The sequence below is a fragment of the Mesoplodon mirus genome (assembly GCF_964341445.2).
Source record: "Mesoplodon mirus genome assembly, chromosome: X".
Classification (NCBI taxonomy): Eukaryota; Metazoa; Chordata; class Mammalia; order Artiodactyla; family Ziphiidae; genus Mesoplodon; species Mesoplodon mirus.
In genome coordinates, this window is record NC_138981.1 from 141,312,282 (window position 1) to 141,326,065 (window position 13,784).

Here is a 13,784-nt window from a genome sequence, read left to right on the forward strand (position 1 = left end):
ACTCAAATCTGGGGTGCCCCCCACCCCAATTTCAAGAGCAGGGTGTATTTTTCAAATCCATATTTCATCTGGTCTTTGTTTCTCATCCATCCTCTGTGTGTGCCTTTCTCAAGAAGGCTCGGATCCTCCGCTTTCACACCCTCCCGGCTGGCTGTGCCCCAGCTCCCGTCCTGGAACCTCTGCACGCATGGGTGTGCCTGCTCTCCCTGGGCCTCACCAGCTTTGCCAGGGAGCTGCTGTATCGTGCACTGCTAGCTGTACCCCAGAGTGCCTAGACCCTTCTGGTACATGAAGTACACCCTCATCACCATGAGTGCACGCCCATCCCCTTACCTTATATCCTGCCTCTAAGGCAGGCTTGGGGGTGACTAGTGTGCATTCAGCTATGTGAGGTGCTGGGATCAAAGTGAAGTTCCCAACTTTTGAAGTTGCAGGCTTGAGGGGCACACAGTGATTTAAAGTCGGGTCACCTGACTTAAAGGGGAGGCTGATTGCTTTAAAGCCAGGGCAGCTGACTTAAACCCTGTGTCCCTCCGCTGCAGGACGAGACCAACTTTGGCGGTGCTCGGGTTCGCTCCAAGCCAGCACTGCTGTGCAGGAAGAGCTTCCAGTAGCACCTTAGTGCAGGGGGACTTGTTCCATTGTCCTGCCGCTGCCTTCAGAGAGGGACCACCTGCTCTTCTGCAGGAGAATCAGGGAGGGGGAAGTGCAGAGTCCCGGCTGGAGTTGCGGCACCCCTTGTCGGATGGCAGGGAAGGGGGGACGGGGCTATGTGGAGTCCTGGGGCCGGACTCACCAGGTCGACTCAGCCTCTCAGCCTCCTAACCTCACCCCACACACCCCACAAGAGTCTCCAATAATATGTAATTGTGTCTTAGGTTCTCGGGCTTCAAACTCATACCCAGGCTCCCAGGTCCCTTGATTCAGCCAATTCCTCTGTGCTCTTTCTTCTATTAGATACAGTCCCAGAGGGAGGGGCTGGGGGATGGGACTGGAGGGACCCTAGCAGCACTGGCCTAGGCTGACTAAAGAGAACCGGGGCCTGCGCTATCACACATGTGTGAGGACCCTTAAGGCGCAATCAAGGGGGCCAGTTAGAGGCAGTCCTTGCTGCCTCAAGTGAGTATGGATCACCGTCGGTTGGGGAGCACGCTGACCCCTGAGAAGTACTGTTAGGAGGATGTGTTCCTCCCTCGGCTTCAAGGCCGTGGGTGGGCTTCAGGGCTCCATTTCCCCTCCAGGCCTCCAGGGCCGACTGCACACCAGCGGCCTTGCAGACCTGGCTTCCTGTCCCAGAACTTGCCAGGCTCCAGGAAGAATCCAGACTGCAGAGATGGTGCTTGAGCGCTCCAGCTTAAGAAGTGCTGTCCCTGGGGACCAAACAGTGGAGGGAGGAAGGGTGGAGGGAGGAAGGGTGAAGGGATTAGGGGGGTTGGGTTGGGAGGGGTGACTGCCCTGGGAGACGTTGAGAGAGAAATATCGCCCCCCACACCCCCTGCCCCCTGCAACTGACTGACCCACTAATGCCATAGGATCTCAGGCCCTTTTAGTCAGAGATGCCTCTGTTTCTTTACTCCTGCGTTCAAAACTATGCAAAACCAACTCTTCATCCTCTTGCTGCCTGGCCAGGACTTGTAAAGCACTATTCTTTTGGGGCACTCGTTCCCTAAACTGCAGTTTGGAGCTGTCCCAGCTATTTAAAGGTGTTCTCCTTAAACTGAGACTAAATCCTACTCTTTTGGAAAAATGCCCTGCACTTCCGAGGAGAGAGATCATGTTTTCTGCCCATTCCTTCCTTCTACTTCCCTCTGAAGAAGCCCTGTGCTCAAAGAGCTTGGTGACTTATTTTTTGCTTGATGTCAAAAAGAAACCTTCCCCATGCACCGCAAAAATCTTTCCTGGAGCATAGGTGTTTCAAAACCATGACCGTGTTTCGCAGTTAGTATACCCTGGGTAGACTGCCTAGCTCTCCCTCCAAGAGCCAGAGGTGAGCATAATCAACTTATTTGATTGGATGCCCTTCAAGTTTAGGAAGGTCCCATTCTTATGCCCCAGCAGATAAGACAGGGCCCTGGATGGCTGTGGCTGTGATTGGATAACTTCTGATGATTTTATTTCCCTTACTGAGCTGCTGCTTCTAGGTTAAATTCATTTTATTACCTGTCCTTTTTTTTTTTTTTTTGCGGTACGCGGGCCTCTCACTGTTTTGGTCTCTTCCGTTGCAGAGCACAGGCTCTGGATGCGCAGCCTCAGCGGCCATGGCTCACGGGCCTAGCCGCTCTGCGGCATGTGGGATCCTCCCATACCGGGGCACGGCCCGTGTCCCCCGCATTGCAGGCGAACTCTCAACCACCGCACCACCAGAGAAGCCCTACCTGTCCATTTTTAAAGAAAGACTGAAAAAGTCACTGTAATAGGTCAGGAGTCTGAAATCAGGGTTAGTCAAAGGTACTCACAGGGAGGAAGGTGGATAAACATAGGTGTGTAAAATAGGAGGGTTGGCAAGTACAGCCAGGACAACCGGGTTCACCGTGTGTACTAATAAAGGCCAGAATCTCCTCATTTATCTCTGGTGGGAAGTTCTGATGGTTTCACAGGATCAAACTCAAATCATATTCAAACTAGGGGGCTTCCCAGAAGGCACTGAAGCACCGGCAGAGCCCACCTGCACTCCCACCTTGGCACTCCAGGATCAGAGTTGGGTTTGGAGATGGGGTTGCTGTAACCCCAAGGAGGTGAGCAGAGAGGAGGAGTTGATTACCGGTCTCCTCTGACTCTCTGGCTGAAATTGCCTGGCTTCACAGTGGGGGCAGAGTTTTGCTTTGAGCAACTTATGGGGCACTTCCAGACTGGTGGGGTTGCCCAGTGGCCCGACAGTCTGACAGGCTGGCTGCGGTGTGACTGCCCTTTGTTTCCTCAGAATCTGTTCATCAGGAGGTGCATGGTTGCAGAAGCCCATTCACCGCCCCCCACCAAGGGTGATGACACCTTCCCTGGCTGTACCCTATGATCACCAGGTACTTGAAATGAATGCAAGGTTTTTGACTTCAAGGAAGAGCTCACATAACCCCTTCTGCCTCATAATGTGTGGGATTTACTATAATGGAAGGACATTATAAAGAACAGGTAGAAAACTCACCTGTTGGTCTCCATGTAGGAGTTTATTTTGCATGAATCTCTCCTACATGAGTAGATAGCAGAGGTTCATTTTTGTTCCCGTGTGTGTAGTTGTGGCAGAGGATGTAGGTATGGTGATTTAAAGCCCTCAAAGAAATATTCTCAGAATTCTCAAGACTTCTCTTGATTGGAACCAAAAGAGACCTGGAAAAGGAGGAAAAGCAAAGGAGGATGGAGAACGAATGGCTGTTTCTCAGTAAATTCACCTTCCTGGTTGATTTTTCTCTCTTCTCATTTCTTTTAACTTCTATGCATGTCTAATGGAATGATGTAGAAAGGCTGATTTTTATGCTTTAAAAGATTTTACATCACAAAGAAACTAGAAGTGGCTAACAGAACTTATTCACATCAGTGTTACATAGAGACTTTGATATTAAATTTGTATACTAAAATGGGTTAATCCAAATTTTCTCTTTCTTTTTGAGTGAATATTTGTAACATATTTTTGTAGATAATAATTTATCCTAGATATACAAAATTGTGAGAATGGGTACCATTTTTCACCACTTAAATGATTTCTTTTAAATGAATAGATCGTACACTTTAAAGGCCAGTGTTGTGTCTTACATGTTGTTTTTTTAATTCCTTGATTTCCAAAACTTGTGTTTATTTAATTGATTTCTATCTAATAATCTGTCTCCCCTTTATTGTTTCTTACCTTTTATTTTATTGATCTATAGTTAATTTACATTATTATATTAGTTTCAGAGGTACAACGTAGTGATTCATAAATGTTTAGGTTCTTCTCCATGTATAGTGGCTCTATTCCCCATGCTATACAGAACGTCACTGTAGATTATTGATTTTATACATAGTGGATTATGCCTAAGAATCTCCTACCACTATTTTGCTGCTCCACCCTGTCTCTCCCTGCTGGTAACCACTAGTCTGTTCTTTAATCTGTGAGTCTGTTTCGTTGTTGTTGATGTTGTATTCAATTTTTAGATGCCACGTGTAAGTGATAATGTACCAGGCTTGTTCTCTGTGCAGCTTATTTTACTAAGCATAATACCGTCCAAGTCCATCCATGTTCTTGCAAATGGCAAAATTTCATATTTTGCTGAAGTCATCAAAAATAATCTTTTTTTATCCCCTAACCTATTGATGAACACTTAGTTTGACTCTATATCTTGGCTATGGCAAATAACACTGTTATGAACATTGGTGTGCAGTTATTTATTTTTTTTAAATAGTGTTTTTGGTTTCTTCTGATATACCCAAGAGGGAAATTGCTGGATATTATGGTAGTTCTATTTTTAGTTTTTTGTGGAACCTCCATTCTTCTTTCCACAGTAGCTGCACTACTTCACATTCACATCAAGAGTTTACAAGAGTTTCCCTTTCTCCACATCCTCACTAACCTTGGTTATTTGTGACCTTTTTGATGACAGCCATTCTGACAAGACTGAGGTGATATATCTCATAGTTTTGATTTGCATTTTATTGCCGATTAGCTATGTTTAGCATCTTTGTGCATTCTGGCTGTCTATCTGTATTTTTTCCTTGGAAAAATGTCTATTTAGGTCTTCTCATTTAAAAAAATATTTTGGGTGTTGTTCTGATATGGAGTTGTATGTGCTGTTTCTGTAGTTTAGATATGAACCCTTGCTTGGTCATCTTTTTGGTGTTAACCTCTTATCATGTGCAAATATTGTCTCTCCTTCAGCAGGTTGTCTTTTCATTTTGTCTTTGGTTTCCTTTGCTATGCAAAATCTTTTAAGTATAGTGAAGTCCCATTTGTTTATTTTTGCTTTTGTTTCATTTGCCTTAGTAGACTGAACCCAAAACCGTTGCTATCATTTATGGTGAAGAATGTTCTGTATTTTCCTCTCGGGGTTTTTATGGTCCTACATTTAGGTCTTTATTCAGTTTTGCATTTATTTTATATACGGTGTGGTAAAATACTCCAATTTTATTCTTTTCCATGTAGCTGACCAGTTTTCCCAGTACCACTTATTGAAGAGACAGTTTTTTCTCCATATTGCCTGCTGTGTCATAAATCAATTAAATATACGTGTGTGGGCTTATTTCTGGGATCTCTGTTCTATTCCAGTGATCTTTGTGTCTGTTTTTGCTCTGGTCCGATTCTCTTTGATTACTGTCGCTTTGCAGTATAATCTGAAGTCAAGGTGTGTGATGCCTCCAGCTCTGTTCTTTCTCAAGATTGTTTGGCTATTTGGGGTCTTTGTGTTTCTATACAAATTTTTAAATTACTTTTTCAAGTTCTGTGAAAATGCTTTGGTATTCTGATAGGGATTGCATTAAATCTGTAGATTGTCTTTGGCAGTATGTTTATTTTAACAGTATTAATTCTTCCAGTCCATGCACCTGCTATATTTTCCCATCTTTTTCTGTTGCCTTCAACTTCTTTCACCAATGGCTGATAGATTTCTGAGTACATGTCTTTTACGTGCTTAGGTGTGTTTGTTCCTAGGTATCTTATTCTTTTTGGTGTGATTGCATATGGTATTGTTTTCTTAATTTTTTTCTTTCTGACAGCTTTGAGTTTTGTTTTTTTCTTCGTTTTCTAATTCCTTCAGGTGTAATGTTAGGTTGTTTATTTGATATTTTTCTTGTTTCCTAAGAATAAGCTTGTGTCACTATAACTTCCCCCTGTGAACTGCGTTGGCTGTGTCCCATAGATTTTGGATCACTGTGTGTTCATTTTCATTTCTCTTGGGTATTTTTAGAATCCCTCTTTAATTTCTTCAGTGTTCCTTTCTTCCCCTTTTATTCCCTTCACCTGTGATGTGAGGACTATCTTTAATATTATGTTTGGATTTCTTTCAGGTGTGTGTGTGTGTGTGTGTGTGTGTGTGTGTGTGTGATTATTTAAGTTGCTGAGCTTTTAATTTCACATGGACACTAACAACCCTGCATTGTTACTCTGCTCCCCCACAGTTACTGAATTTGACCTTATATTTTACATCTACTTGTTTTGTGTGTCCCTTAAATTCTTATTGTGAATATAGATGATTTTATTACTGTTTTCTTTCATCCTTCCTATTAGCTGTGTACATGGTTGATTTACTGCCTTTGTTGAATATTTGCCTTATCCAATGAGGTTTTTCCTTTAGTAAGCTTCCTTTCCTAATTTTTATGTTTCAGTCGTGGCCTTTTCTTTTTCACTGAGAAAAGCCCCTTTAAGATTTCTCATAAAGCTGATTTGGCGATGCTGAGCTCTTTTAGTTTTGCTTCTCTGTAAAACTTTAGATCTCACCGTCAAATCTGAAGGAGAGCCTTGCTGGGTAGAGTATGTTTGGTTATAGGCTTTTCCCTTTCATGACTTTAAATATACCATGCCACTCCCTTCTGGCATGCAGAGGTTATCCTGAAAAGTCAGCTGATAACTTAATGCAAGTTCCCATGTTTGTAACTTGTTGCTTTTCCTTTGCTCCTTTTAATAGTGTCTTGTTATCTTTATTTTTTTGCCATTTTAATTACAATGAGTCTTGGTGTGGTCCTCTTTGGGTTGATCCTGTTTTGGCCTTACTGTGTTTACTGGACTTGGATGTCTGTTTTCTTTCCCAGGTTATGGAAGTTTTCAGCTCTTATGTCTTCAGGTATGTGCTACACTGCTTTCTCTTTCCTTTTTGCTTCTGGGACCAGTATAATGCAAGTATTAGTACACCTGATGTTGTTTCACAAGTCTGTTCAACTTTCCTGATTTCATTTTAATCTATTGTTTTACCGTTCATCTTCAGTGATTGCCAGTACTCTGTCCTTCAGTTTTCTGATTCATTCCTCTGTATCATTTAGTCTACAGTAGTTTCCTTTTAGTGTATTTTTCATTTCAGTTATTGTATTCCTCATCTCTGTTTTGTTGTTCTTTAATGGTCTAACTCTTTTTTAAAAAATTCTAACTTCTTGCTCTGGTCGTCCATTCTTCTCCGGAGTTCTTTGATCATCTTTACAGTCATTACCTTGAACTATTTTTGAGGCGATTGGCTATCTCCACTTCACTTAGATCTTCTTCTGAGCTCTTATCTTGTTCCTTCATTTGGATCGTGTTTCTGTGTCACCTCATTTTTCTTAACTTGCTGTTTTTATTGCTAGGTATGTAGTAGGTTCGTTACATTTCCTGACCTTCGAGAAGTGGCCTTTTGTAGGAGAGGTCCTATGTGTCCCAGCAGCCCACTGTCCCCTGGTCACTAGAACTATATGTTCTAGGTGTACCCCCTATGTGGGCTACTTGGACTCTTCTGTTGTGGTGGGCTGACTACTTTGGGTGGTCTGGTAGGCTTGGCTGCCCCCAGACTGCTTGTTTGACAGACTCTGGCTCGTATGGAAGCTGTCTGTGCTGCTTGGTGAGGCTAAATCATAAGGCAGCTGGCTGCACATCTCTGGGGGACACCAAATCTAGTGCTGGTTCACTTATGGGTAGAATTGCAGTCCAGATGATATCAGGGCTAGTGCCCAGTCACTGGTCCTGGGGCGATGCTGGCTACTGGGAGGAAGACACAGGTCCTGAGTTCTGGCTGCAGGGCCGAGGAGTCTCAGAGTTGGTGTTGGATCACTGTTCCTGACACAGCTATCTGCAGGGTCTGGGGTATCCCTAATCTTGTGTTGTCATTCTGATGGGCAGGGTCAAGACCCAGGTGAGTCCATGGCTGCTTCTGGCCTGCAAGTGAGTGTTCCGGTCATACAGGCTGCTGGGCTGTGGTATTCCTGGAGCTGGTGTGTGCCTGTTGGTGTATGAGGCTGATCCCACTGCTAGAGCAGGCTTGCTGTTGGGTAGGTCCAAGCTCCATCCAGCCCCTGTGCAGTAATCACCTGCCAACGGTGAGACTGATTCCAAGGCCAGAGCAGGCTCACTTGTCAGAGGGGCCAGGGACTCTGGGACTGGTGCCTCTCCACTTAGGTGTGGAGGCTGGTCCTGGGGCTTTTGGTGGCTGGGCCCATGTCCAGTGGCAGCTGTGCATTGAGAGGGTCTGAAGGCAGCCTGTTCGCTGGTGGATGGGGCTATGCCCCTGCTCAGTTAGTTGCTTGTCCTGCAGCATCCTATTATTTGTGTGTATAGTCTGGTGGAAATGGGTAGGGCTAGGCCCTGAGGCTAAAAATATAGAGGGAGGATTCTGAAATTATGCTTGCTGGTACCAGTGGCCACGAGGTAGAAGGAGCTCCCCCAAATGGCTGCTGCCAGTGTCTATGTCCCTGAGGCTGTGGTGTAGTTGCCTCTGGACTCTCTGGGAGACTCTCCAAGATCAGGAGGCAGGTGTGACCCAGGATCTGTTCAAATGACTGCTTCTGTTCTGATTCTCGGGTCATGTGTGATTTTGTGAGCATTTTTTTTTTTTTGCGGTATGCGGGCCTCTCACTGCTGTGGCATCTCCCGTTGTGGAGCACAGGCTCCGGACGCACAGGCTCAACGGCCATGGCTCACGGGCCCAGCCACCCCGCGGTATGATGGATCCTCTCGGACCAGGGCACGAACCCATGTCCCCTGCATCAGCAGGTGGACTCTCAACCACTGTGCCACCAGGGAAGCCCTGTGAGCATCTTTTAAGTGTGGAATCTCTATTTCCCACAACCCTCTGGCTCTCTGGAAAATAAGCACTACTGGTCTTCAAAGCCCAACTTTCCAGGAACCCTTCTTTCCAGCACAGGGTCCCTGGGCTTGGGAGCCTGATGTTGGGTTCATACCCCTTGCCACCTGGGAGCACCTCAGAAATTGTAATTATTCTCCCATTTGTGGGCCACCCACCTGGGGGTATGGGTCTTGACTCTGTTGAGATTTTGTCCTTCCTTCCTGTCTTGCCGAGGTGCCTTCCTTATATCTTTAGCTCTAAAACATCTTTTATGGTAGGTCCCAGCCTTTTTCATCAACTGCTGTTCTGGAAACAGCTGTGACTTTGGTGTGCCCATGAGAGGCATCCAGCTCTGGGTCTTTGAATGCTACCATCTTGGACAATCTCTCCACTTCATTCTTAAATCATATTATTTAATTTTTCTTAGTATCTTATTTGACTAGCAACAGTTTGAAATTTATTATCACTCATGTTTACTTCTGTTTTAAAAAAATTGAATAGTGCATTCATTCATTTTGAAATGAAGGTAGTGACCTGTGAATTTCCATACCTCAAAAATCGAGGAGAGGACAAAAGCCTTTTCTACCTGTGTTACCCTCAAACTCTGCACCCCACACCAGCCTGGGGATTAAGCTCTTGCACCCACGCTCACCTTCTTTTTTTGGACTGTTAACCATCGCTGCATCTGTATATGTGTTGACAAAGTGAACTCTAGTCTTTCCAGTTTTTGTGTTTTGTTTTTTGGATTAGGGAAGAGTCCTACTATGAATGTACATTTACTAGTCTGCTGAAGTTCATATTAAACCTGTCAAGCACATTACCAGAATTGGAATTGCTTGTATATACACTTTGATAAATTTTAGAGACAATGGTAGAACAGAATAAATTGTGTTTCAAATCCCACAATATTCTCACACCATGAAAACCCCTCCCTTTTTAATATATTTGTGTGTAGTTTATCTTTATGCCCATACTATATTTCCCAGAGATGGCTAAGTGTTACGTTTCTTGCTAGCACATTTACGGTATTGTTCAAAGTCAGGCGTTTAGTGATTTAACATGATCATATTTCCATGAACTTGCAAGTACAAGATCTTCTCTCACACTGTCTTTTACTCCCTGCTTTTTTATCTTGCCCTCCTAATTCTCAGTCCTGGTCTTTCTTTATGTTCTTCATCAACCTGGATAGGTTATACTATTTTCTCCCTTATCCAAGACCAATAGAATAGAATAGAACACCCAGAAATAAACCCTGATATGTGGCCAAATGGTTTTTGACAAGTTGTCAAGTCTTTTCAAAGTAGAAAGGATAGTATTTTCAACAAATGATGCTGAGAAGTCTTGTTGTCAACATGCAAAAGAAGGAAGATGGACCCTTACCTAACATCATATGCAAAAATTAATGAAAACATATCAAAAAACTAAATATAAGACCTAATAAAACAAAAAGTCTTAGAAGAAGACACAGGACAAGAGCTTCATGACATTGTATTTGGCAGTGATTTCCTCAATATGAAACGAAGGAACAACAAAAGTACAGCTAACAAAAAATAAACAATTTGCAGTACATAATTTTAAAACAATGTGTATCAAAGGAATGTAAACAGAATAAAATGGCAACCCACAAGATGGGAGAAAATATTTGAAAGCCATCTATCTGACAAGAGATTTCTATTCAGAATATACAGAGAACTACAACTCAACAAGAAGCAAACACCCTGATTCAAAAATGGATAAAAGACTTGAATAGATGGTTCCTCAAAACGATGTACAAATGACTAAGCACTTGAATAGATGCCCCATATCACTAAATGCATGTTTATATATTTGTGTGCGTGCATTCACACACAAGCACACACACACATACACAAGCAGAAAACAAGTATTGGTGAGGATGTGAGGGAGTTGGAAGCATTGTGCTCTGTCAGTGGGAATGTAGAATGATAGAGCTGCTTTGCAAAAGAGTATGGCAATTTTTCAGATATTGAAAAATAGAATTACTACATGATCCAGGAATTTTACTATGAGGTATACCCAAAGGAATTGAAATCAGCGTCTTAAAGTAATATTTGTACTCCAGTGTTTAGAGCAGTAATCATCACAGTAGCTAAAATATGAAAGCAACCTAAGTGTTCATCCACTAGTTCCTGGATAAGCAAAGTGTGGTATACCCATATAATACAATATTATTCAGTGTTAAGAAGGAAAAGATCTAGGAATATGCTACAACATGGATGAATCCTGAGGAAATTTAGCTACCAAATATGCCATTTTTGTGACTTTTAGTGAGTCATAACAATGCAACTACTTATTTCAATTATATGGGGTACTTAGTGTAGTCAAAACCATAGAAATTGGGAGAGTAATGATGCTTTTCAGGTGGCTGTGGAACAGAAAGGAAAGTTATGTTTAAAGGATATAGAGTTACAGTTTTTTTTTTTTTTTTTTTTTTATTTATTTATTTATGGCTGTGTTGGGTCTTCGTTTCTGCGCGAGGGCTTTCTCTAGTTGTGGCAAGTGGGGGCCACTCTTCATCGCGGTGCGCAGGCCTCTCACTATCGTGGCCTTAGAGTTACAGTTTTAAAACGTAGAAAAGAATTAGAAGGATAAATGGCGATGTTGATCGCCCAATAATATGAATGTATTTAATATCACTGAACGGTGCACTGTATAATAATTAATATGTTATATTTTATGTTATTTGATTTTACCAACATACAAAATTGGGAAAGAATGTAATATCAGGAAAGGGAGTGGACCTGGGATAGAGCAGAGAGTAATCAGAAGGGTGAGACACTGCATATGTTGAAGAAGAGCTGAGAGTCTTCATTGGACAGAAGAGACTTTATAAAAAAGAACAAAATTACTCTGAGGGTGTATTAAATAGATATCTGTGGGTGTACTGCTATCTCCCCTGGGTTATCTTAAAGAGTCTTTGCTAAAGTCCATACAGCTTGTTGAGGCTTTTTTAAAAACTGGATTCCCTAGGAGATAATTAGAGGGTGGTACTTAAGTCTATGTCTAGGTTGACAGATTTTGCAGGGAAGACGAACCTGAGAACAGTGGAGGTCCTGAGAGTGTAAGTACATGGAAATTGGAAAAAAAAATAATAAAGGGAATTAGGAAAACTTTTGACTCCGAAGGTCATGTATTACTGAGTCAGACCTGAGGTTTCTAAGGAGTTATATACACAGTTGCTATTTGGATTGCTTGTTGATGAAGATCAGTTGAAAAACTAGAGTCGTTTCCAAGTGTAAGTAAGATATAATGGGAGGATGGAGGTGAAAAGTAGGGAGGCCCAGAGAAAAGTGGGAAGGTCATATTGGGCCAAGATTGTGGTAACATCCAGCAGAACGGATGGTAGGGCAGACTATGGATTCATCTTTTTTATTGCGGCTCCCCACCTCATCCTTAATAATTCTTTGGGAATATTTCATTGCTCTGTGACGCAGGTACAGAATACGAGTGAGGAGACTACACCCTCAGTGTCCAGCTGTCTGAATCCTCAGTGTGCTTCAAATGATGGAGAACTATTGCTTCTTTATGAGAAGAGTTAGTACCTCGTAGCTAAGCTTTAGCTGGAGCTTATGCAAGATTGATTCCACTTTATATATACTGTTGGCATGGAGGTTCCTCCTCCTCTTTTCTTGACCGTTATGAAATGAATCTATATTTCTCAATGTTTGTGTATATCAGATAAATACATTAAGTAAAGGAATCTTATATATTGCTCCCGGCATAGTTTGCTCTTTCTTGTTTCTCTTTTACCTTTCCTAAATTAGCACAGGGAGAGACCGTGCAATGTTCTAATCAGGAGAGATTAGAACATCATATTTCTAGAGAGGTTGGTGGGACAGAGCAGGGGTCCCAGTGAGAATCAAAGCTTCTGTTTCTACTTGGAAGTGTACCTGTATAGAGTAGAGGGCTCCAGGAAATATCCTAGAATATTGCAATGTCCCTGCGGGAGATCATTAAGAGAGGCAGGATCTGGTACCAGATCAGTGTACTATGACATGTTTGTCAGTCATCTGATGTGAGATTCTCAGAGCCAATCCCATATGGTAAGGCTGAGGGCAGAGAGATGAAGAACCTGTGAAAGCCTTTGATTGAATGTTAAAGATGAAGGTCTGATTTTGGGGAGAATTTTCTTACCTGACTGAATGTCACCCTTCTGTGGGGATGAGATTCTGTGCTTTTCTTCTCTTGATGACCACTGACTGAAAATCATTAGAGGATCACGTCTAGACAGCATTCTTTATTTACTTTCTTAAAGAAGAAAACATAGAAAACATTTTTATCCACTTTCAAATTGAGGATCAAGGGGAATGACATCAGTGAAAATGTCAGAGTAGGGAGCTCTAGCTTGTGTCCATCACCAGAAACACTGACATACGTGGTAAAACCTGTCAGAATGATCTTATCAGCACATGTAAGTTTTCTTTTCGCCCTGTAGATTTATCTTTCACTGAAACTTAACTTACTACAGGATGTGGAGAATAAACAGGGAAGTAGAAACTGTATTTCCTGATGAGAGAATCATTAAGTCACATTAGCTGTTCTGAGCTATGTCTTACTCACCGTGACTGTAATTAAAACAAACAAACAAAACACTTTTTTTGTAAGTCAGTTCTGACATTTCCTCGTTAAATACAAGGTAACAGATACAGATTTAGATCTACCAGAATTGAGCAAAATGTTGATTGTACCTGTGCTGAATATATGAGCATGACCTGCTACAAATCTTCATTATATTTATTGCCACAACTGACAAATTCCCTTTTGCCACTCCTGATATGTTGCATGTAAGGAATGCATAGGACACTAACCCCAGTTGGTCACAGATAAACTCTGCCACATGGATTACTGCATGTTTTCCTGCTGGAAAACCACACATTCTCGAGTATCATGGCTGCAGAGTATGTGGGCTCTTCTTTTTTCTGGATAAAGGTTAGATAATCACCTAATTTTATGAGAAATATATAAATTGTATTTGCATATTCTTCAGGGTTTTATTTATCCATTCTCTTTTAAGTCCTAAGTGCAAATATTAAAGTGATTTCCAAGAGGGTGGTAAATAAG